The sequence below is a fragment of the Anthonomus grandis genome, chromosome 8 (assembly GCF_022605725.1).
Source record: "Anthonomus grandis grandis chromosome 8, icAntGran1.3, whole genome shotgun sequence".
In the NCBI taxonomy this organism is placed as follows: Eukaryota; Metazoa; Arthropoda; class Insecta; order Coleoptera; family Curculionidae; genus Anthonomus; species Anthonomus grandis.
Genome location: NC_065553.1, coordinates 26,607,633 through 26,635,264, shown reverse-complemented (window position 1 = coordinate 26,635,264; position 27,632 = coordinate 26,607,633). Strand labels below are relative to the sequence as shown.

Here is a 27,632-nt window from a genome sequence, read left to right as displayed (position 1 = left end):
TGCAAAAAAATTCTATGCATTCTTTTTTATTTGAAATCTACAAAGATGCTTTATTTTAATTGAGGAAAATTAAATATGAAATTAGAACTAAATGGGAGTTGATAAGCAAAGACAATATAGACTTTATTTTTGAATGGCGACTAAACTTTAAGGCTACAAAGATTTAAGCAAAAACGGAGTTTTTGCTTGAAAGCTTGCTGAGTACCGTTACCATATAATAAAAATAATAAAAAAGTACTGCATTCTGAAAAAGGAAATGATAGAAATGAAACCTCTTAGGCAGAAAATAAGCATAATTTAGACATCGATTTCGGAGTCATTAAGCAGATTTATCTTCTCAACATTATTGTTGAAACTAAGAGGAAATTCAGCTAGACCTTCATTATAGAAAGAAAAAACTTCATTGGTAACGTCAATATCAGTCAAGAGCTTTTTAAGGTCACTATCGTGGTTGCTGTTGAGCTGCCGATATCTGATTTAGATTTTCGACTTTTATGTCATATTACGTATAAGTGGTATAAACCTCACAGGTAGATGACTGCTTCATTTATTTTCGGGTACGTAAGGGCACGAGCTTCGGTTATTTTGGAATGTTTTTTTTTTAAATATTATGCGATATTGCCCTTATAACCAAATGTATCCCAGTCTTGACTCCAAACATTCTAAATTTCCGATACTGTTTTTTAACTCTCCCAAAAACTCTATCTATGGACATGAAACTGTGATTCCTTATAGGGAAATAATTACGAATTTTTTGAACGTAGAACCTGATATACCCTTTTGTTTCTCTGTAAGATATTTCCTTTAAAATCATTCAATTATTTAAAAAATGCTTTTGCTCTCATTTTATGAAATCGATGGCTGGTGTTCATTTCTCTCTCACTCAGTTCATTTCTTTTCTCTGAATCCTTAGTTTGCTTTTAATTTTTACGAATAACTTACAAACGTGTGGAGACAGTGTAACAAGAGTTAACAACAAGAACTGTATGATATGTTTGAAGGTAGATGGTTTAGGCGTATGGGACCATGAGATTGGCCGGCGAGATCGCCAGATCTGGCGATCTCGCCCTTGGTTTTGAACAGCTTGAACAGCCCTTGATTTTCATTTCATTAGTTAATAATAACGTTCCTTTTTTTAAATTAAGTATATTCTTATAAAACATAAGGGTAATACTATAACTAAAAATGTCACTATCATTTATTAGACTTAATTTAAATTTAATTAATTAACTAATTTACAAAGTAAAAAATTTTTAAAATTACCATATTTCACGAAATAAGTACTTATTGCTAAAACGCGGCTATCTAGATATAGGAATGCGTTATATTAAAGTAAAGGTATTTTAACTGTCTATTAGAATAAAAAAATAAAATATAGGGGATTCAATTTAAAAAAATGGACTTTTCGTCATTTTAGTAAATGAAAAATTTTAATTTAATTTTCGACGACCTTGTATAATGCTGATAAAATTGGGCTGTGAGAAGTTAATCAAGTTAAAATTTGAGCTTTTAAGAACTTAAATAGCTGAGAAATAAACAATAAATTATCCCTTGCTTTAACAAAAAACATGCAATTTTTTTTTCTTGAAAACCGCTAGAGATAGGTATAGAGAAGTATGATTAAAAAAGACTCAAAATGAAGCAGGGAATTAAAATATCTAAAAATATAATAGGCTGTTCCATTAAAAAAATCAAAGGTGTTGCCATTTTTCTATATAAGCGGAACGATGCAATGCTGAAAATATTTTAGATCGATAGAGCATTATCTATTACCATAGTCACCAAATTTTCTGTTTGCCATATACGGCTAACGTGCCATCGGTCGTCAATCACCCTGTATAAGCAAAGAAATTATAAAAAACCTCTTAATGTGCTTATTAGATAACTGGGCTAGTTAACTATTGTTACTAAAAAAAATCATATATTTTCTAACATTTTGAGGTTCTATTCGTACGATATACTAATAGTTAAAAAAATACTATTCAGGGTGTTTAAATAGAAATATTACAGTTAAAATAAGACTTTTTTTCCCTATAAACATGTATCCTAAAATGCACCCTCTCAGAGCTACAGCACGCGCAAATTGCTTGAAGAAAATCGATTATTTAGAACACTGACTACGTTATATGTCAAATCTTTTGGAAATTTGCAATTCCTAATTGTTTTGGGTCCTCTTGACATTTTTCGACAAATGGTATAAACCCAATTTTAGGAAGTGATTCAGGGGGCTTACCCTTTTGATGGCTTATATCTTATGTTTCCAATAAGAAATTTGAAAATCTAGAACGTCATCTAATTAGCCATGAAAAAAATATAAAATTATCGTTTTTTGCATTTTTCGATAAAACTGATTTGATTTGACAAAAAATAAAACAGTCACAGCCCACTTTGTTTTTTCTAATTTAATAGATTTATCGGGTTCAATAATGCTCCCTTTTAGCGATTTTCTCGAAAACACTTAATCATATAGAAAAAATGCAAGAGACAAAAAATGTATATTGCTTCCTGGCTATCTAGATGGTGTTGGTAGATTTCTAAATTTCTTATAGGAAACAGAAAGCGAGCTCTGAGAGGGCACATGTTTATAAAAAAAACAGACTTATTTTAACTCCAACAATTCGCTGTTAAAATATTTGCACCGAAATTTGTAATACCCCATATATAAGGCTCGTAAATGATAGTAGTGTGGGAGTGCTTACATTTTCCAGCGCAATAACTTTTCCACAGATTGCATTTGCTTTTATTCCTATTTCGTCAAATTTCTTGCACTCGAAGCAAGTGTCTTGGCGTATCGATTTCTGGGCAAAACCAGCAAGTCTATTAATTGATTCCAGCCTCTTTCATATTTTTTCATTTTAATAGCATTTCCCTACACTGATGCTGCATATAGTACTGCAGATATAACTATTCTGAGAAGCAGTTTTTTAGAGCTCCTTATATGAGTTTTCATATTTAGATACTTACTTCTCGAGAAATACACCTAGATACTAAGAATATTGAAAGTCTAGAATTAGCATTGCCGTGGAACTATGGATAGTCTGTTTGCTTGCAACATCTCTGTTGCAATGATGCCAAATGCTTGTGTAGAAAGGCAAAAAAAACACACTTATATACTTATGTTATAATATCAAAAATTTGACAGGCGCAAAATAATGCAATTCCTCTTTAATAAAATATGATAAGATACTCTATAAAGGAGTCAACATTCAAAGTGAAATGAATGTAGATAACGTATTATTAGAGAAAAAGGCAACAACATCGCAAAGCCACTCGATCGCATTGTTGATTCCACCGACACAAGTAATCTTTAACAGTGACGTCGTCAAAATATTTTTACATGATAAATATTTAATATTAATAGATTATGCTTTAAATTATAAACAATATTACCGTTTATAAACTCTTTATGCGTTTTTTTAACGTACTTCATTAGAGCAAAGGTACTTATCTAATTAAAAGCATTTTTATGGATTTTATAATTATTATAGATTTCTTAATAAGTTTTTATTATGCGACGTTTACGACGGTTGTCTCTTGATATGATGTTACGACAATATCGGTAATAAATTGTATTTCCTTGTCAAAAGATTGGATTAAATCGCCTTTTTTTCATGGGGAGGCACAAGTTTTTCTTATCGTAACAGTTCACAAAAACACTGAAATGACTCAATTTTTTTCTTTTTTTAACCAAAAACTAAGAAAAAAACACAGATGCCGAATGTAAACACAAAGCCGTTTGTCAAAATGACATTTCGCAAGATGACATCAGCTTTTGCATTCAGTGTTGCCATTTCAAATTTTTTTACAAGCAATTTTAGGAATAACAAAGTTAATTTTTTTTTTGCTTTAAAGATGTTATTTTTGCGCTTAGAATAACAGAAATCTATGTATTTCTGCTTTTTACTTTTAATCCAAAATCGAACATCAACAAGTTAAATTAACGTTATTATATGTGTTAATATACAGTAAACTCTCGTTTATTGTATTGTCTCCGGATCCGATCTCTTTCAGATATCGCAACTCTTATTTCAAAGCGACATCTGTCTGCGCACTCGCTCTAACCGCGCCACAACTAACAAAACCTAACCGTATTAATTTTAATAAATTCAATAAAGAAAGCTAAAAAATGCGTTTATTGGTCGGAGTTCCTCAACGCTGCGTGGTGGTGGGGATCAAGCAAGTGAGGGGACGTTGCAGTAAACAAGAGTGTCGCGTTGCGTTTGGCGAGAGTTGCAATAAGTGGGTCTTGCAATAAACGAGATTTTACTGTATTGCTGAAAATTTCCTGTTTTAATAGTGGATGTGAACTTGACAACAGAGAATTGATGAATATGTTTGTAAACAAAACACCCCTCTTGCCCCTGTGCACATGTTGAACTCAAACGAAGTTGTTGTTTACTAATTCCAGCCTTTCCATGTTTTAAGTTATGTTACATCTAATAGTAATATATAATTTTACATCTCCCCACACTGGTGCTGCAAATAGTACTGCAGATATAATTGTTGTTCTGAGAAGCAGTCCTTTAGAGCCCTTTATATGAGTTTTCATTTTAAGGTCCTTCTCGAGAAAGACACCTAGATATTTTGCCCATTATGTACTGTTTACTAAAGTTCCTCCGATCTTTTGTTTTTCCCTCAATGACTACTACTTTAATCTTACTTGGTTCAACCAGAAGGTTCATGTCCTTTAAATGCATTATCACTTTATTGACAATATATTGACATTTTTCTTCTAGGAAGATTTTATTTTTGGTTTTTACTAACATAGATAAATCATCAGTGTAAGCAATTAGCATAACTCGTTCTTCAATGTTTGTCCTTAATATTGAATCGTAAAAGATATTCCATTAGAGCAGGGGTCCCAGTACCGATCCCTGCGTACTCCGCACGTTACTTAGTGTCTTTCCATGTGGGGTTATATCTATTATTTACGTAAGAGTCGATGGTCGCCTGTAAATAGGGCAAAAAATTTCCTGTCTATAGCATATATTTTATGTGTGTCCAAGACGCTGAATTAAATGCGTTCTTTATGTCCGGCATTATCATCGCTCATACTTCTTGGTTTTTTAACGCCTTCCGTTTGATCTCGTCCCTGATTTTCTTGACCTGAGTAATTGCATCGATTGTACTTCTGCCCTTCATAAAGCCATACTGTGTGGTACTTATCAGTCCCTGTGACTCGGTCTCATCCGTTAGTTGTATTTTATAAGGAGTTCATATACTTTAGTAACACTATTCATGATGCACAGCGGTCTATACGTCGTTCCTCATTGGAATCCTTTTTAGATTTTTCTATCAGGACCAATCTTGTTATTTTCCAGATATCAGGGAACTCTCTGCCTTTAAGCAGTCATGGAAAACTGATAGTGTTTGTTTACTCTAAATTGTTTACCCTAAAAATTTGTACAACTTCAGGGGTTATTTGATCCGATCCCGTGGCATTTTTAACTTTTAGCTGTTCTAGTGATTATATTAACTCCTCTTTTGTAAGAAGTGTAACTTCTCCTTGTGAAAAATTCCAGATGCGCCTTGCCACAATTTTGTTCAACAGTTTTTGCACCTATTTTTCAACTGTATCCTTATCAGGTTTAACGTTGCTTTTTTAGCTTCTTTGCTGCTATCGCTTTACCCCATATGTTTTCGTTTAGCTGTTTTTTTGTTTGTTTTTTTAAATCATAATATATGTCTGTTTCTTGAGTGAGTTTGTTTTGTTTTCGCAAGCGCATAATATTGCGTCTCTGGCTAATACATTCTTTTTTGATGCTACATATGCTACACCAGTATTGAGGCTTACGATTTAAATGGCTCGTTTTTATTTCAGTAAAATTTTTGTTGCGCAGCTTCTGTATTTCGTCTGTAAATTCTTCAGGACTTGTTTTTATATTTGCTTGGTTTATTTTATCTTTGCGTCTTCAATATATTCACGAAGCTGGTTGGGGGAGAATCGCCATTTTGCAGATTCCTCGGTATCATGTTGTTTATTAGCCGTGTCATTTTGTTTATAAACTTTATAGTATATTGAGAAATGATCGCTTAGATTTTCTGCATGGTGTGCCAAGATCCAATTTGCCTCTCTTAGATAAACTAAGGGTGATGCAAGTGTGAAGTCTATACGAGAATTTCCAGTGGTACTCACAAAGGTAGGATCGCTGCCTTGGTCTACTATCTCTACTACTACTATATCTGACTGGATAGCCCTTCAGATGCTATCTAGTCAGATAATATCGGTCCTCTGTGATTCTGCGTTTTTAATTCTATTAGATCGCCCGCAATAATCACTCCCTTATGTGTTGATCTTTTATGATAACGTATTTCATGTAATAATAACATTTCCAGATTATCCTCTTCTATGTTCTATGTTCGACATCCTAACTCAACACAATTAAACCCAACCCACTAACTTCACCCACTAGAAGCGACTAGAACCTAAGAATTGGTCAAATGTTACTATTGACTATAGAACAGTTAAATTCCTTGTTTGACAATGTATAAATAGAGAATTATTATTATTTATTTTCTAAAAAGAAGAACACTTTTATAACTGAAGACAAATGGCTGATATTGCACCTCAAGACCATTAAATAGACCTATAGACCAACATAGATAACCCTAAATTGGGAACGTTATAAGATCACATTTACAACTAATAAAATCTTGGAGCATAAATCAAAATTTATTTATACTGTAGCGTTTTTACTATTTGATACACAAAACTATTCAACTGATTTAAAAGTCGCGCCAATATTCCGACTTAAACTAGCCTCCTAGCGGCGAGGGTTCCTTATACAGGGTGTCTCTAAAAGGTCTGAACAAAATCCTGGGATATATTACTGAGATTAAAATAAGCCGATTTAAACCAACTTACCTTAGTCCAAAGTTGCTTCGTTTCCTAATTATAGGGTAATACATTTAAAAAATAAAAATCGATTTATATAATATACAGGTTGACTATTACATTAAATATAATAGTCAACCTGTTGCTTAAAGACAGACCCTAGATTCTGTATTCTTAGACAATCCCATAAGGAAAATCCAGTAGAATTTTTATGCCGCTTCAACAATATTACTGTTTTTGTTCACACCCTGGAGTGGTTTGGGTCTAATCGCAGGTAAAAGTTTGGGCCTTTTCCTATTTGAGATAGTTCTCCTTTCATATTCTGGACCGCCACAGGCACCTTTTGGAGCTAGATGTTCCAGAGAATCCACAGAAACAGCCTCTCTATCCTCTTTCTTTTGGTTTTCCTTTCCCTTCTCCTCTAATCCATCTGTCTTAGCCACTTCTGACAAATCCGACACGTACTCGCCGCGGACAGGATTGTGTTTTCCGTTGAATTTGTGCCTTTTTATCGATGCCGTTGCGGAACTGGCGTGTGGATTCAGCATTAGCGATCACTGAATCAAGCCCTGACATACGTGATCTTTGACGTGTAAGGAGCCTGGTTTCCGACGTTGCCGATTGCCTTGTAGAAATCCTTGCCGATTGCCTTGTAAAAAAGTTTGGATAGTTAATGGAATGATCGCACTTTGTACCCTATAATGTCCTTCCAAGGCTTTTTCTTTCCAAGCATCTCCCTCGTCGTATCTGGTAATTGGATTCCAAAAACACATATTTCTCAGACAGTTGATACATCTTTCGCATTTCTAAAAGATCTTTAACATGGAATATGTTTGCAAATGGCCTTTTGAGCACTGCTGGCTTATTGCAAACATGCTGGATGAAACAACTTAAGACACTTTTTGCATTTTACACCAAAAACTACTTTCTTGTCACAGTGAAAACTGCATTGCACAGAAACAGAATTTGCACTTTTTTAATCACTCTCGATTTTTTGTTTAATTCCATTTACACCATACTTTCACCATAAGTTTCTCCATTTTTTCTATACTTTTAACTCTGGTCATAAATTGTTGAAGATTCATCTTGCAACCTGCACACATATTGACCAAAAAATATCACTTAAATGGGCACAAAACTTACTCTATATTTACTTGTCTAGGCACATAGTAATTTCCTTTGGTCGTCAAGAATACTTTAAAGATTTATTTAGAAAGCACTAATTTCTTAAAAATAATTATATAGTTTATACAGATGAAGCTGCTGTGTTGCCACCGAGAGGGACATAATTAGATTTTTATATATGCCTTGGTAAGAAAAACTTTGACTACGGCGACCTTCACGACTAATGGTGAAAATCGTTCCCTGAAAAAAACTTGCGTTCTTGGTCATCCGAAAATCCAGATTTTCGAATTCCTTGCAGAAGACGGTTCCAAGAAAGTAAGCGTTTGTTGTGCAATTACCTACAATGGAATAATTGGACTCTACTTTGGAAATAAGTTTTTTCTAATAATATACGATATGACAATATAATAGTTTTAATAATAAACTGACATATATTCAACGTGAAGGTCATTCTGCACCTACTACAGTTATTGTGAGGGATAACTAAAGGATGTTTCACACCAAGGCGACACTCACGCTCCACTCATACGGTGCTCCAGGTACGCTCAAAATTGATATAATGAAATCAAATAGGCATGTTCACATTACCACTGACACCAAGCTCACGCGCATTCATTAGACTTTAGAGCGTCGCGATCTTTTGCCGAGGATATTTTGAGCGTTGGATTTTATCGTGTCAAGACTTAAGCGTTAGTGTTTTTACCAAAAATGGACAACGTGGACGAGAAATTGTTCGTAATAAACCCGAGCTTTTATAACAACATCGCAAACTTCATGGACTGTTTGTTGTACTGTAGAAGTTCCCAGGCGATAACTGAACGCTATTGTCCTGAATGAATCACCACTGGCCGAAAACCTGGAAATAAAAACATATTTTATTTTTCTAAGTAGCCCGTGTAATATTTAAAGAGGTTAAAACATTAGAAATTAAAAAGTTTTACAGCCGTATTCGGCATCTTAATCTCTATTAAACCTCTTTTAGTTAAAAAGCGCTTTTAAAAGCAATTATTTGACATGTAAACAAAAATAGAAAAACAAACAGACATATTCAGCAACCGTTTTTACACCTCTTTTAATTAAAAGCGCTTCTAAAAATTTGTTTTTTCAATTTTTGTTTACATGTCAAAGTGGCCAAGCAGATGTGAAGTATCGAAAATGGAAATTTGAAGATATTATGTCATTTTTGGAGTCCTACATGAAGGACAAAGAGCGATTGTCATCAGTAGATTTGGAGGAACAAGAGAAAAACGTTGAAGAAAGTGAAGAAAGGGAGACAGTACTTAAAAGGGAGAACTGAAAAAACAATCAGCTCAAAGTATGGAATCTTAACCAATACCTGGATCTTCCAAGCAATCTCTGGACCACAGACAATCCAAACCAAGATTTATTAGATCTAAGAACCCACAAGAGACAACTTCCTCAACCGTAATGAAATATTTAGTTGAAAAAAAAAGTGCGGACAAAACGCCACAAAAGGATTGCTTGAATCTCTTTTTTAAATCAATGTTGAATACTGTGAAAACCTTCTCTCCTATAGATCAGCATCAAATAAGGGGCCAAATATTTAATGCAGTATCGCAGATGGAGGCCAAATATTTGATGCCAATGCCACAATATCGGCACTCTTTACCTCAGAATGGCTCTCATAGTATTCAGGTACAAAATACAATAACTGGAACAGAATTGGTGTATTTGGAAAGTACAAGCAATCTTCATGTCTCAACCCCAATCACTTCACCCGACCCTGGTTCATCAAATTCTGGTTGCTGCACTTACTTTTCACAGTTTTCTCCTGAACAATATTAATTTTTTCTTATATATTTCATTAACGACATAAAGGACATTTTCAACTGAAAATACGGTCATGCTTATTTTTTATTTAAATGATGGAAGGTTTAAATTGAAAATGGCCAAGTATTGAATTTACAAAATGTTTTTGCTTTAAATATTAAAACCTATTTTTTTTTTATTAAAAAAATTGAAAAATATATCTACTTACCTTAAACAAACTGCTAGTTTCTCTCTTGGTGAGTTTGCCGCCCGAAATTTAGTATCCTGTTTCTTGAGGTTACCACCAATTTATTGAAAGCAACATTTCGAATCGCTCTTTTGACATCCTAAAATACTGAAAGAACTTAGTTTCGTCATCAACTAATTGCGGATATAGTGTATGAAATCCCCCTTGCGTGGATCTGTACTGCAAGGAGGGATGTACCCATTTTCTTTTTCTTTTGGTTTTTGGCTCATCTTCATCTAACAGCAAGGCGATCAACAACAACTCTTCATCGGAAAAATTCATTTTATCGAATGAAATGCACCTTCGTTAGGAAAAATCAGTGACCATAGTGTGAACACGCACGAATCTTGAGCGTAACTTGGGCATCGTATGAGTGGAGCGTAAGCGTCATCTTGGTGTGAAACAGCCTTAAGTCGCCAGTTTCGTGAGCGCTAAATTGTGCGATATGAACCAATTCGTAGGCCATCAAGGAGTTGGTCTCACAATAATAGACTTTTACTTGTGGGATTACTTTTTCCAAAAAGTACATGCGCAACTTTTTTGGAAGCTAACCTGGATAATTTTGAAAACCAGAAAAACCAGGAAAGCGATTTAAGGTATTGCATTGCAAGAAATACTTATGAGAGATTCATTAAATGGATTGAAAGATACGAAGATGTTGGTGAAGACACATTTGAATTGTTTTTTTTTTGTGGCTGTCTCTTTCCATCTAATTTTCATTTTCTTTTCTAATAAATTCTTAAAATTATGAATCGTGCATAGTTAAACATTGTTTTTTATAGCAAATCACCTCTTTTTAAGGGTAGATTCTTTTACTGGATAAACTTTTATGTTGTCTCCTCAAATTGCACTTATTTCGCACGCATTGTTATGACTTTTTTTTTAACAAATAATAGAAAAATCAAATATAATAACAGATTGAGTATAAAAAAAAGAAATATTTTATTTTATAAACTTAGAATCATGCGAATTCAATAAAAATTTGTAGATTTGTGCAGATTGAAGAAAAACAATATAGATTAAAGAAAAACTTATTCTTTTAAAGATCTTTTTTTTTTAATCCCGGCTGACCCATTGTACCCGCCGCTCAAAAATCATTTTTAAATAAATTTTAACTTAAAAACATAAAATTCCTTAAGAGTTGTCCAAATCACATTTCAATTGACGTACCTGAATATTATTTCGATTAAGATCAGGAAGATAAAGTGAGCTAATTCCCTACTTTCTAAATTTAGAATTTCTTTATACGTTTTCGTTTTTGGGTTTTTTCAAATGTTAATTTTTAAGTACAAAATAAACAATCGTTTTAACTGCACATAATCCAAATCTGATTTATTACGAGATCTGCATTATCTTGGACGATTATCTTATTCCTCGAATTCTTTTGAGGATATTTTTGCCGAAACATATATAATCGAGAAACAAACAAAAAAATACATTATTTACCTTAAAAAACTGCAAAAATGTACTCAAAGAACATGATTTCCTTTATAAGTGTACTTTGTGTATTTGTGGTGGTTGCATACGCCGACCTGCCCAGTAAGTATTTTAATTTATAACAATTTTTTTATATTACGGAATTCAGCAATGGAATCAGAAGCGATTATAAATTTTTTACAGATAAATTAATTTTTGTCATATTTAAGGAATATAAATCGGATTTTAAATAGAGTTAAGAGAGGGTAAGTAGAGGTAGAGCTACGTCTAGCTCCATCCTCCTAGGTTCGCCCGAACTGCGACTGTTTTTTTAATCATAAAAAGAAAGATTACAAAATGCATAATAAGGATTGACCTAAAATGTCTAACAATTTTAAAATTGCTCCGTAGATAAAAGAGTCTAAGATTAATAATACAGAGTTGGTTTAGGTATAATGCCAAAGAATTATGGTGTCATCTTCAAATAAGGTAAATTTACCCTTTATGCCCACAAAATCTTATCTTTATAGACCTATATTTAGATTGTATCTCTTTTGTAAATTGCATGTATGCTTAAACAGCATACCTATCAACTATGGTTCGTTGAAAAACACTGAGTATTTAAAAATAGTCTTGCAAATAACAAACAATGTAGTGAAAATATGCACTTCTTCTAAAAAACTAATCTGTTTACAGCTCGTTTCCGATGAAATTTGAAACATTTAAAGGTGTTTAGTCTTCAAGAATTGATTTTGTGTAACATTGGTAAATAATTTCGCTTGCTTATTGATGATTGTCACCGTTTCTTTGCTAGTTTTTCAACATTCTTTAAAATGGCTAAAACAAAAGAGTTATCGGTAGAAACAAAAGGTATTATCATTGGACTTCATAAGGCTGGAAAGACTAACCGTCAAATTTCGACGGATTTGGGAATTCCAAGGCGGACTGTCGATTATAATGTTAGGAAATTCACCAGAGAAGGGACTATTAGCAACAAACCTCGATCGGGAGGCCAAAGGCAACAAGTTCAAAGGAGGATTTAAATATTATAGTTACAAGCAAACGCTATAGACGCCTTACCGCCCCCGAAATCACAGCAAAAATGAACAGGGAGCGTAAAAAAGCGGTCAGTATTTCGACAGTAAAACGGCGACTTTATAATGCTGGTCTTAAAGGACGTTAAGCTGTATCAAAACCGATACTGAAGGATGTTAATAAGAAGAAAAGACTTGAGTGGGCCCAATCACACAAAGAATGGACCATTGATGACTGGAAGAAAGTTCTCTGGAGTGACGAGTCGAAATTCGAAGTTTTTGGAACGAAGAGGCGAGTGTTTGTTCGCCGTTATGTCAATGAAAGGGTCGCTGAGAACTGTACGGTGGCCTCAGTTAAACACGGTGGTGGTTCGGTGATAGTGTGGGGTTGTTTCGGAGGATGTGCAGTGGGCGATCTAATTAGAATAGAGGGAATTCTTCAAAAGAGGGTTACAAAACAATTTTAAGTGACAATGTACTTCCTTCTGGTACTCGAATAATTGGAGAAAACTTCATCTTTCAACATGACAATGACCCCAAGCACACGTCGAAATTGTGCAAGCAATATTTAGGTCAATTACAAAGGCAACATCTTCTGAAAGTTATGGTATGGCCCCCACAATCACCGGACCTCAATCCTATCGAATTACTGTGGGATGAACTGGATAGAAAAGTGCGAAAATTATGCCCCACATCAAAAGAAGACTTGTGGAGGATCATCCAAGAAGAGTGGCACAAGATACCTCAGGAAACTTTGGACAAATTAATTAGAAGACTACCGAAACTCTGTGAAGCTGTTATTAAAAATCGAGGCCGACATGTAGATGAATCCAAAATTTAATTTTCTTAAATTTAATTAATTGAAAAATGTATTGCTTATATTCATTTTATTATAAATAAACCGTTTCATAAGAATAACTGATGAGTTTATTATTTTTAGTTATAACTTTAAAACAGTCATATGTGGGCAAATACTTTTGAGCGGTAGTGTATATTCTGGCGAAACAGTACATAACCTAGGAGACATAACCTAGGAGAACTCCCCTGACGATCATTTGTTGACATATCTCCGTAATCAGAGCAATCATACATCATAAACACACTTAAGTTGAAAGTAGAACTATTGCTTTTCTTATACCATAATGTCGAAGGAGAAAGATTTAAAGATTTAACACAGTCAAAAGCTTTTTAGAAGCCACAAAAAATGATTGCGAAAGCTCCACCAATGCTAATAAACCTGACTGAGAAAATTATAAGTAACTTAATTCCCATTTAGGTTTCCTTCGACCCCAAACTGAGCTTCATGCAGAACGTTATTTGAAGAGAGAAGAGACTTTAAAATTAGTTAAATAAGATTGAAAGTAACGATATGGGTCTTAAATTTGTTGGATCATCAAGACTTCTAGTCACGCTAACTTAATAAATATACCTGGACTGCTAATGCATATGGCGATACTCAAAAATAACCACTGCCTGGTGGCCGCCATTTTTATGGTGGTTGTGTCCTTTTGATGTTGGTCACTCGGAACATTTTTAGTGTTGCCAACAAAAAATATATTAAATAATGGTAATGAAGTTGACGACGCTGACATTTGACGTGTGAGTATAGCGGATTGCCTAGTTTTTGGCGATTTGTAAACGACGCTTGGGTATATCATCTGCAACAGGCGATATAGCTTTCTCCTTATTTAATACGTGGATAATGTATCACCATCCTTATTTAAACGTTTTTGGTTCAATGTTTCTCAAAACCGAATTGTGAATTGTCTGTCTGTGTTTATAATAGAATAATATATAGAATTGTTTATTTTTACTATATAAACCCTTGCTAATAACAAACCCTCATAAAATCATCTATATTTTGATTTTTGTAGATGGTTGTACCTATTAATGTGGAAACACTGTACATAGAAGGAAAGTAAAAGTCGTAATAGTAAAAGTAGAAAGAAAATAAAAGTGTTTTTAATTGAATTTGTTAAGTAAATACAAGCAAAAATTTAAATGAAGATCATCATTTTCTTGGTATCAGGATTTATAAGATTTAAGTTTAGATTTATAAGATTTAAGATTAACAGAATAATAAATCAAATATTCCAAAGTGCTTGCATCTATCCCAAGTTAATTGAAACTTTGTCTTATTTTAGGTGAGGATTACTTTCATTCATAAATTTTAACAAAATTCTTAGAAAAGAAGTGGAGTAATGGCGACAAATATGGAATACTTTTTGCTGCAAAATTATAAGAACTTTTTTATTTTTTTAACACAAAAATATTAAAAGTAGTAAAAGTATTAAAAAACAAGTTATATTTAGCTATTATAACTCGTATTTGTAAAAAATAAAAACGTTTCAAAAATCGTAATAAAAAAACTAAAATATTAATATTTCCCTTTTTAAAAAATAGATTCACAAATATGGAATACTTAGAAAACTAAACTAAATACTAAATCTATTTGCAGATCGCAAATATAAATGCCAGATACGTATGAGGTACATTGCAAATGACACCATGAGTTGCAGGATTTGCACTGTATCCACTGTTTCTCGGATTTTTTGCTTTCCAAAAACTTTCCACCACAAAACAAGCACTCTGGATCATCAGAAACATCCGGAACTTTTTCACCATTTTCGCCAGTACATAATGAATCATCTGAGTCATCATCTGCCACAAAGTCTTCTTCAGAAGAGTTACTTGATTTTTCTGAACTGTATCCCAAATTTTTTGTCTTACACTTTGCTGACTTCTTGATGAGAAGGCTGTTGACGTGCTGGGAGTATCGGAATCAGTCAAGCTTGTTTTACTCTGCCCAATTTGTTTTTTAACTTGAAGTTTTGATGCAGTTAAAACAGATGCTTTTACGGATGATTCCAATTCTGTTTTGTAAGGTGACGCAGTTATTACGGCAGCTTTTCCTACTTTTCGTCCTTGGTTGCTGGTTTCTTTACAAATGATTGGGATAGGCGAGACCATCTCAGGAGTTACAATATTTGTTGGTGGCCTCGGATTTTCAGTATCTTGAGGCACTCGAAGAGGGACAACAGCATCAACTTCATCTTTTTCGATAGTTTCGGAGGCAAGAAAGTCAGATTCACGAAAGACATTTGAATTAAGGGAAAAAATTCTGGTGGCTTTAAAACCATGAACAGCAATCTCATCACGCTGAACTCTTAAATAAGCCTTGCCGAAAATTTCCATCACATCAAATGCAATTACTGGTCTGGCATTAAGTCATTAAGTCGTACCCACGTTCTTATATCCTCACTGTAATGAGCTTTGAATAGTCCCATAAAAGATTTGTCAAGGGGCTGAAGTTTATTGAATGTGGCGGTAAGCACATAATCGTAATATTATTTTCTTTGGCCATATTAATGACATCAATATTGCGAGTATACGAGTTATGACCGTCTAATACGAGCATAATTGGAGATTTAGCTGTAGAATTTACTGTCGCTACAAAGTGTTCAAACCATTTTGTAAAAATATTATTTTGTATCCACCCTGATGGATGACATTCGAACTTTGTCCCAGGTGGAGCCCCCTTTGTAAGCTGCGGGCTTAAGTTTTTTCTGAATAATATAACTAAGAATGGAACAAAATTGCCCTCTGCACCTATACAAAATACTACTGTAATTAGTGAGCCTCGTTCTGCAGAAGTCATGCTACCAGTTTGTCGTTTACCTTTACGTGCAATTACTTCTGGTATCTTTGAAGGCACTATAGAGAGACCACTCTCGTCAACATTGAAAACGCGGTCTGCTGAATAGTTATGTTTTTCATATTCATTCGTTAAGATAGTAAAAAATGACTGAACGTTTTCTTTGGAAAAGCCCTTGGCTCTAGCAAAAGATGTGCCTGTAGGTCTTCTAAATGACAATGTATCTGAGTGCCGTCTCATAAACAGCCTAAGCCAGCCTTTTCCAGCTGTTTCTTTGCCAAAAGGATTTGGCAGTTTATTTTTAACAGCAAGCTGATATGCCATATTCCTTATGTCGTGTCTGGTTAAACCAAATCTTCTAGTTCTTTTGTAAGCACTGTTGGTCGACCTAGTTTTGTTTCAGCCGAGATATCTGGACCTTCGTTTTTCTGACAGTGTCTAAAAAGGGTTGTTCTGGGAACATTGTAAGTTTTGGCTGCCTGCAGGTATCCCATTTTCTGTTCCTTAACAGCACAAATTGCTTGTAACATATACGACTACCTTTTGACGCCATACTGAAATAAAAAAAATCACATAGTTCTATTTCATTATATAAAAATTGAGGTTTCTAACGCACGTTTCTAACGAGAGTACAAGCACAAGATTTAATAGGTTTACAATGGCCTCTCTTCTGTTTATTACTTTTTTTTGTTTTTTTAGTTATAATAATTATTATTGATATATTATTTAGTATAAAAGCAAATTTAGAAATGCTTTTATAGCAACAAAATGTCACTATTTTAGTATTCTTAATGGGATACTAATATGGAATACTATTCTATATTTGTGGCTCAAAAAATTCCATATTAGTGACCCTCCAAACCTAATCTTATATTATTCTAAAAAAATATTTCTATGTTAAAAAACAAACTTACCTAAAAACTATTGTAAACTATGATGTTTAAACAAATGCACAACAGTTTGAATAAAAAATAAGTATTTTATCGCTAACACACGGAAACAGCAAGATCTGCAAAACTTTTATGATGCCGCAAAAAAAAAACGACTGTCCATGGTGAGCCAACAAAACAAACTAGAGACGTATCGATCGAAAAAAAACCTTAGATGAATGCACTTCGACACTTTCAACGTGCAATTAATAGATGGCGCTTGCTACTTTTTCTGGTTTACAACTATTCCATATTACTGACCTATTCCATATTTGTCGCCCTTACTCTACAAGAAAAAGAACAGATATAACGCAACCCTCTTAAATTCTTAACTAAATGTAAGTTTCTATTTTGTATTTGTAAACATAACCTCTCAAAAACTTTAACTGTTTTGTTTCCCTACAATTGGTACAACTGAAATTTGTCAGAGTGACCAACATCGAACGGACACCATGACGCAAAATGGCGGGCCCAAGTAGTGGTCATTTACTTTTCATTTTGAATTGGCAGTCCAGATATATTTATTAACTTCGTGCTTCTAGTGTTATGTATAGCAATGACCCTTGCCGATTTAAAACATGGTAGAAAGTATCCAATGTCTAAAAGGTGTTATCGTTTCAGCATCTTTGACCCTCATCTTTGTTGGTAAAACAAGGAAAAGTCAGGGTTTAGAAAGAAGACATATGTAATCAACTGATGGGTTTAAGTGATGTTAAAAAGTCTCGGAGATATTGCAAAAAAAAAAGAATTTAGGTCATTAATATGGATTTTTGGATTTTAATTTCTTGTCCAACAATTGTCCAACTTGGGTTTATTGGAGTAATCAGCATGTGTCTGGTCTAATTAATCTTGATCAGTCTGTTGTATTGTCTAATTAATATTAAGCAAGGGGCAAGGGAAGTACTTCCTTATCCAATGGAAAAATCATATATATGTGCAGGCAGTTTTAAGACCTCTAGTGTATTGACATCTGGAATGAGGGGATTTATTTGGTTTACTTTATGTTAGGAAATGACATTAAAGAGCTGCATTAACTTTGCGTTGATTGATGCGTTCCGCCGTAAAATAATTGAAACCCAGTTGCTGCAACATATCACTTAGCATGAGGCGTTAATCAGTTCGGTGCTGATTATTTGACCTAATGTTCCATTTGTTTATCTGTTCAACGGATTCCTGGACACAGAAAAATGGTTCACATTGAATGATATTTTATTGTTAAGTAGACTTAACTAGAGTACCTAGATGTGAAAAAACCTTTACAATATTACAAGAACTTATCTGGGCCACTGTAACATTTTGATTTTCGTTACTGGTCCCATTGCTTGCAACTTCAATGAGGTTTTTCCTTTATAGTCTGAAAATGTCTACAAAATATATATATTTTTTTGTTAGCATGTCCATCGGAAGATCCTGCTTTTGCCGTCTTATTCCCGGACTCTGACAACTGCGGAGCTTATTATGAATGCGCCAATGGAGTACCTTACAAAATGTTTTGCGCAGACGGATTGTATTACGACATTGAATTGCAGACTTGCGATTATGCTAAAAATGTTAGGTGTGGATCCAGACCTTTACCTGAAAACGAACCTGAAGATGATTAGACAAGTTTAAGATCAGATTTCTTATGTTTTATGTTTACTTTTATAAATGTAAATTGAGTAAATAAAAAGTTATCTTGAATGTAAGAAATTGAACTTCCAAATTAAATCTAAACGTACTTAAGATTTATTATGTACGTAGTGTGTGCTTCAAAGGACGTGGTAAGTATTATCAAAGTTTACAGAATAAAATGCTTTAGTACATTTAAAATATTTTATTCTGTAAACTTTGGTATTTTGGATGTACATAAATAACCACTTTTCGCAGAAATGTACGTCCTGTATACGTATATTGTAGGGGAGGATGGGGCAAGTGAGACACCTTAAGGCTCTGTGGCGTATAACTTACTAAGTTTTAGAAATAAAAAAAATTTCACATCGTTTGTAACACGAGTTAATTGGTTTCAAACTAACATATCCTTAAAAATAAACTAAACATTAACTCTTTGAAAAAATATCAAACTTAAAACAAAAAAAGAAAAATGACTCTCTTCCCTTAAGTTATAGGAGTAAGTGAGTCCAATGCTAATTAATCAACGACAATTGTCACAAACATAATTATTAGTACCTGGCTCATTATCGGAACAATACTCATGTAACCAGGCACCACATTGCATGCACATTATCCATTCTTCATAACAAGTTTCTTCGTATTCTTGTCTTATGACAGTAAATGCATAATGTGTTTTCCTCTTCGTCCGGCATTGTTTTTATATTGTGTTGTTTCTCTTCTGCTCTTGACGTGGCACTTTGCTTCTTTTGCTTAGAAATTCCTTCTTTTAATTTCTTTCCATTACTAGTACTTGTCCCTGCTTTGTCGTCTAGTTTCTTTTTTACTTGCTTAGCTTTCACTGGTTTTAATTTTTCTTCCAATTGATCTTTGTAAGGAGAACTGGTTATTATTTTATATCCTTCTATGCGCCTAGATTTGGATTTGGCATTTTCTTTCTTTTGAGAGGGTTTTGGAACTGGGCTTAAAGTTAAAACTGAAACATAACTACATGATGGTTCCTCTTATTCAAAATTATTTACTAATTCTTTAGAAGTACTCTGGATATCATCTTTTCTCAACAAGACTTCATCACTTATTACGGGACCCTGTTTTCTATCCTACATTCCTTTTGAAGAATGTTCTCAACTGGCGCAAAGTTACTGTCTTAAAACACATCTGGATTTTATGGGTAGATTCCTGTTTTTTCAAAACCCTTAATAATATTTATTGGTGTAAAAGCCTTAATAAGCGCATTTTTAATAATAGGAGCCATATCATATTCTGTGATCCTAGAGCCTGAATGATTTGTAAGCCAGTGATCCATTTCTCCTGCCAGATAGGTTTTAAATGGTCCAAAGACACTTACGTCCAGCGGTTGCAACTTATTTGATGTGTGAGGAGGTAAGGTTATAATAGAAACTCCTGATTTTCTAGCCAGGTTTACTAAATTAATGGACTTCTGACTTGAATGTCCATCTAGTATCAGTAGACTTGGACAATCTGTTGTTTTGCTGCAGCCTATAAAATAATTTAAAAATTTGATAAATAGGTCAGCATCCATCCAGCTTGATGGAGCAGGAAATCCTACTGCTCCAGGAAATGAACCGCTCAAAAAACCAGGATTCATTCGAACACGAGGGAGGACCATAAATGGTGGAATAAACGTACCTGTAGCGCTGACACAAGCTAATAAAGTTGTGTTTTTTCCTCTCTCTAAAGAAGTTAATCTTCCCACTTTTGCTTTCTTCCCTTTTCAGCTAAAATTTTTCTCGGCTTGTGAACGCAGGTAATCCCCATCTCATCACAGTTAAAAATCCGATGCGGCGGAAAATTAAACTTGTCCAAGGTCTTTTTTAAGTTTTGAAAAAAATCATTAACCCTAGATTTGGAAAATCTTGTTACTCTTGCAATGCTGGTTGCTTCAGGTCTTCGAATGGAGAGGATTTTCTGACGATTTAAAAATGAGCTCACCCAGTCTTTTCCTGCAGGTTTTCGATCTTTATTAAAAGGATGACTTATTTGATTGGCTTCAGCAAATTGAAATGCAATCCTTCGAAGCTCTGTGGTCGAAAGTCCATAAAACAGTTTTTCCAACAAAATTATGTATTCACATAATTCCTTTTCAATTTTTTTAGTGAATATGGGTTTGAACCTGCCGTGGTTTACAAGTGGAGTGAGCTGTCGACGCTTTAATCGTGATTGGAATACTAAAAACCACACTAGCTTTTTTAATTGACATCTCTTGATTTTGAATCGCTTCTAAGGCACCACGAATGGCATCTTCTAAAGATGATCCTTTTTGGGTTTTGCCCACGTAGTTACGCACCATTTTTCCTTTGCAATATATAAAATATATTTATAAAACCTTTTTTACTACAGTCATGCCTGACTCGCTTACCCCAATCGTTCTTAAAATATAAAAATTTAAATCTTGAAAAGACAGATAAATGTGGCAACATTCTAAGCATAACGTGGTATTAAGCAAATATAAGGTTATGGTATGCACTTCATACAATATAAAATATTAAGAAAATGCCTTTAAATTGGGGAAAATCCTTATTGATTTCGCTTAAAATATTATGAAACAACACGCAAAATTTAAAAAATGTTAATATTTACCTTCATTTTAGTAATTTTCAGCTAAATGCTTAAGGACATAAAACGCGCTAATAGACATGTATACTACACTGATCATTGTCGTGCTACGATGCCGGTTGCTCGGCATATTTCTAGAAACGCACTAGCCCGCTATGATTCACTTGCCCACTCTCCCCTAGGGCCTTTATGTCTTTTATTGGAGGTGATATGAAATGTACAGGAAGGTTAATAGAAAAAAGAAAATCTCGAACTGATTGACCCAATTTTTGTATCTAATAAGCAACTTGTTTTGACGTGTGGTACACAATCAGCTGACGACTTTTCTGATCATAGGTTTTAGTGTATGTTAGTCTCAATATAAAGACGAGAGAGAAAATAGGAACCACAATTTATTTCTTGCTGTTCTTACAAAAATTTTAATTATTCTAATTTTTTAAATGATTTACGGTCTTTGCCGTGGTTTCATATTTTTCGTGAAAATAACATCAAACAAAATTGAGATATTTAAAAAACTTCTTTCTTAGTATATGATATTCATGCTCAACATAAAGCTGTCAGGGTAACTAAGCCAAAAGCTCCTTGGTTGACCCTCAATTTAAAACTTCTTATGAAAGAAAAGGACAAGGCTCTCCAGAAATTTAAAGCTTCAAAATCATTAAATGATTGCAATAAATATAAAGAGTTGAGGAATTATTCACTTTCTAGGGTTAGATGTGAAAAAAGACGCTATATCAATTTTATTAGCACCACAAAATTACCTAAAGAGCTACGGGTACCCTCAGTAACATTAACATACTACTAAGCAACAAAACACCGAATTGCCACGTAATCTTGCAAATCTTGAATTAATAACAGATTTTAATAATAAAGTAAATATTTACAAAAATAATAAGTTTAATTCTAGTTAATTTTCGTTTACCTTATGTATGTACCGGGTGGGCAAATAAGAATGTTCACCGGCTATATCTCAGCGGCTAATTGAGATAGAGCGTTAAAAAAAAGCTAAATTACTTTCGAGATTGTGTCACAGCCGCTAGAGGGCATCACAGGCATGACCAAATAGAAAACTAGTTATTTCTACGATTTTTTTCAAAATAAGTGCTATTTGTAATATATGCATTTTACCGCTTTCTTAATTACCTTTGTCTTTTGTTATAATTTTTTTTCTATATTTCTTAAAATAAAGTGGTAAGGGGAAGTCAAAACTTTTTTTTTTATATTTAGAAATTTTTCTGGTTTGATTTAAGCGATTTTAACCAATGTTAATTTATTTTAAAGAACATGGCATAACCTATAAACTGCGATTTTCGAATTGTGTCGATAGTTTTTACGATTTCCACTAGAGGGTGTTAAATGAAATGCTATGAATTTTCTCGCAAACTTTAAATGCAAAGGTATAACTATTTTAATATAATCAAATGACAAATTAAATGACTAGTAATTTGGTAAAAAAATCACGTCGATAGTGTTTTTAGAACCGGAAATATCAAAAATGCTGATTTTTTTTTCACGGCTTTTTGTAATAATTGTAATCCATTGTTTTGTCAAGGACGCGTGAACCAATTTCTTGAAAGCAACCTAATTGAGCAGGTATAAACTTATATCTCTTTCTAACACTGCTAAATCTGTTGCGCTATCTCTTTTACTGTTCTAAAACAGCTAAACCTATTGTGCCCTTTCGTTTCCATGACTCTTTCCTTTACAGGTTGATTAAAAAATAAACTTATTTTTTACTTCAAATCGTTTATTTATAAGTCTTGCTCAAATTGATGGCCATTATTTCTAATACATGCGTAAAATCGCTTTCTTATTTCTCTTGTGGTATACTGTAATGTTAGTTCCCGTCTCATTATTATAAAAACGTCATTAATTTTTCCTATCAATTGTTTCCTTGTATTTATAGGTTCGAAATACACACGTTCTTTTGCACGGCCCCAGACGTAAAAATCAAGCGGCGTCAAGTCCGGTGATCTTGCAGGCCATGGGATAGGGCTATCTCTGCCAATCCAAATATTGGGAAATGCATTGTCTAGGTGCTCCCGGATCGCCAATCTCCAGTGCGCTGGGCAGCCATCGTGTTGGAACGTCATTTGTTCTTCATTGTAAAAATTTGGAATCCCGTTCAAGAGTTCGGCAGATCATTTAATAAAAATCTAGATAATTATCCCTATTCAAATTATCCGGTAAATAATGTGGACCAATAAGGGTATTACTAATTAGGCCTGCCCAAACGTTTACTGAGAATTTCCTTTCTTCATTTTTGGGTTTTCTTCTTTTGGGGCCCAATAATGCAAATTATAAAAGTTGATAATTCCCTCCCTTGAAAACTTGGATTTATCTGTTCACAGTATGCTTTTCAAGAAATCGCAGTTATCCACGTCCATATGTAGCAGGAGGCGGCAAAACTGAATGCGTCTTTGGTAGCCGTTTTTTTCAAGATCTTGCACGGGAGTCTAATGAAAGGGATGCTTTCCGTTGGCATGAAGAACAGACCAGACCTTCCATACATTTAAGTTTAGATCGGCAGCTACAGTCCGGATGCTCGTTGTGGGACCTTCGTCAAAAGCTTCCAGAATTCGTTCGTCATCAGCAATATTACGTTGTCTACGAACTCAGGTTCACGGCGATTTAGACTACCAGTTTCTCTTAAGCGTCTAAAGGTCGTTTCAAAAGTATGACGATTAGGTTGGCGTCTATTGGGAAAACGCTCTTGGTAAATTCTTTTTGCTTCTCGTCCATTTCCATCAGCTCTACCCTATGCCATTAGGATATCGGTGTACTCCTCGTTTGTAAAGGCACCAGCCATAGTAGGCAACAGTAACAATAAAACAAAGTTAACGAAAATGAACAACAAAAATAATATGCGTAGAGCGGAGTTAAAAATACGTGTAGAGCGGAGAAAGACAAGTCTCGAATAAATAATACTCGTATTATGGTTAGTGATAGGTAACAGTTTAAGGTAGCGGGGCACAAAGGGAAAGTCGCCGAATGATAATAAATAAATATCTTTATTTAGCAAAAGCTACATTCAATAAAAATTTAAATAAAAAATAGAATAAAAGTATAAGTTGGCCATAACTGTATCAGGACACTCCGGTTTGTCCATGGATGGTCTCGGTAATCCAGAACCAGCATCCCGGTTCCAGAAATATCCTGTCAGAGGTAGACCATAAATTAAAACTAGACTTAACCTAAACATTATTTTAAACATTATTTCCTTGCCCTACTTATTAAAAGCACAGTTAATTATTGTTTGCCTTATAGTAATAAAAATAATGTCGACTCAGGTTGATCAAGTCGGTTCGGTTGCAATCAGCCGATGACACACATTTGGAACTTGGTTGACCTTGCCGACCAGACACATTGGTCCTCCCGTATAATACTTAGAAAGGCTTCGGTAGTTCCAAGAAGCTGTAACCAGTATCCCGGTTGGCCCAAAAATACCCAGTCAACAAATAAACCAACAATCAAGATGATGATTGGAGCGGAAACAATGCATACTATAGTAAAACTTAATAAACTACATAATTAAAATAAAATAATAAAATAACAAACACAATTTTACTTATTTATAATAAATTTTCTCAAGAGCCCTCTGAATTGATCTAAAGTAATACAATTTTTGATGTTAGCAGGCAAGTTGTTAAATAGTATTAAACCTTTGTATAGAACTGAATTATGCATTTGGGTTGTGTTACATCTGTCGACTAGTATGAAGTCTATACGATTTCTCGTATTATAGTTATGTATATCTCCAAAAACTCTTAATTTATTACAAATATAATCGGGGAGCATCTGATGTTTTAATTTAAAAATAAACAAATAAACGTTATACAAAATTCTTTGATGTACAGACAACATATCTAGGACACCCAACATAGAGACAACAGGCGTGTAACGATTACAATTTAGAATCAATCTCATAGCCCTATTTTGAATTCTTTCTAGTTGGTCAATTCTATACTGTGGCAAGTTAAACAATAATGTTAAACAGAACTGTAAATGAGGAAGAGCAATGGCGTTGTAAAGTTTTAATTTGATGTACATTGAGAAATTTTTTCCAATTCTTGTGATAAATCCAACTTTTTTTGAAAATTTTTTCATTACATAATCTGCATGAGCATGGAAATTCAGATTGGCATCGAAAATTGTTCCCAAATATTTAATTTCTTTGGCATGCAAAATACTTTCCCCATTAACAGAAATCTGTATATTGCCCATGTCTATAGAACTTAATCTAGATTTCTTGCCAAATATACAAAATTTGGATTTACTTGCATTTAAACTAAGTTTATTTCTACAGAGCCAGATGAATAAGTTATTGAGTTCAACGTTCATGACTTATTGCAGTTGATAAATGTCTTTACCCACCACATATAACATTGTATCGTCCGCAAACAACACCACATTACATCCCCGCACTACCTCCACCATATCGTTGACATACAATAAAAATAGCAAAGGGCTTAAGACCGTTCCCTGCGGTACACCATGCTTTACATTAACACTTTCAGATGAACTATTTTTGTACATGACTCGCTGAACTCTACCACTTAGATAAGATTGAAACCACTTCAATACATTATGTTTAAGGCCTAACCGTTCTAATTTCCTAATTAACATTTCTCTACTCACGGTTTCAAACGATCTCTTAAAATCCAAAAATACAGCAAGTACTAGATTATCTGAGTCAAGGGCCCTGAGAAAATTATTAACTATATTAATAATGGCAGGCTCACATGAATGATTCTCACGAAACCCCGATTGGTTAGGCACAACTATTTTATTTATATTACAATGTTCGAGTAGTTGTTCCTTAACACATACTTCAAGGAGCTTCTCATAAATAGGTACGGTGTTAATTGGCCGAAATTCATTACACAATTTAGTGTTTTGCACTTTTGGAACAGGAACAACAGTAGAAAGTTTCCAGGCTTGCGGAAAAATCCCAGTACTTAAGGATGTATTGATAATATCCAAAAGACGATCACACAACATAAGCAACATCGCAAAGAACCTGCTTAGAGATGCCACTCTCCCCACCACCAACGTTTTTTAGATTTTTAAGTATTTCCTTCATTTTAGTCATCGAAACCTTATTAAATTGTGTCAAGGTTTTCTGGACTGAAGGTGGTTCAATGAAATATGTTTGGCCATTTGCTGCTGGTGGAATATCTGCAAGAATAAGATCAATACTATTCACGAAATAATTATTAAATCTATGTGCAATATCATCCTCCTGTGTAATGATATCATTTTCAAACTTTATTTCATTAGGCATGTTTTGGTTTTTTCCTGGCAAAAGCGTCTTCAGATTTTTCCAGAGTTCTTTTTGATTATTTTTATTTAGATCTATGGTATTCGCAAAAAATCTATCCTTTTCTACTCTTATCTTGCTTACTATGTTATTTCTTATAGCTTTATATTCATTCCAAACGTTGTCGTTATTTTCTATGGCAGCCCTTTTATATAATCGATCCCTTTCCTGCATTTGCTCCCTTATATCTTGATTTATCCATTTTTTATCGGCATATTTCTGTTTTTGCACAATTTTAATCCTTGGGCACATACTGTCAAGAATTGTTCTAATATCTCTGACAAAAGTATTAGCTAGTAAGTCAACATCTGAACTATTTCTATTCCAATTGCATGTAAGCAGTTCTTCCTGAAGTTTATGGCATTTGTAGGTCTTAAAAGACCTAGTATAACTTACTACATCCATTGGCTGTTCCTTCGATTGATCCATAGAAATTGATATAATAGAATGGTCACTAATTTTAGGAGTTTGATGGACTTTATGCGAGAGAGATTTGTCATTTGAAATTAAATAATCGATCAGAGTCTGACTTCTTTGGACTATTCTAGTTGGAGTCTTAATTATTTGACTAAACCCATTGGTATAAATAATACTTAATAATTTGTTACTATAAAAATTGTTTTTTAATAAATCAAAATTAAAATCCCCAAGGATAATGTTGGTGCCATTAAATCCACTAACTTGCTCTAAATATCCCCCAAAAAACTCTATAAATTTGGCATCTTGTTTCTGAGGCGAATGGTACAAAACAGAGCACAAATATTTACCTCCACCCATAGATAGCTCAAAAGACAACAACCAGACATAATCATCAATAGACAATACAGACCCCACCTTATATCTAATATCGTTTCTAATAAGGGCCAAGACCCCACCTGTTCTACTGTTGTTACTAGTGCATTGCTCCAAATTGTACCCATCAATAATCAACTCACATGGCTCAATAACCGGGGTTACGTGAGTCTCACTCAAAAGCAAGATCTTAGGCCTCCAGTCATTTACTAGTAAAATAATTTTATCTTTGTTGTTAAGATAACCTTGGCAATTAAAATAAACAATGTTGCTGTTAAGTGCAATATTTAGGTCTAATGGCTACTTAATATATTTATTCCTTTG

At 33.8% G+C, this 27,632-nt stretch overlaps 1 protein-coding gene across 3 annotated transcripts in view; it reads left to right on the top strand.

The window, feature by feature from the left end:
* LOC126739392 (E3 ubiquitin-protein ligase MYCBP2) overlaps window positions 1–27,632 on the top strand; it is a 714,511-nt gene that overhangs the window by 647,421 nt on the left and 39,458 nt on the right. The window lies entirely within an intron of this gene.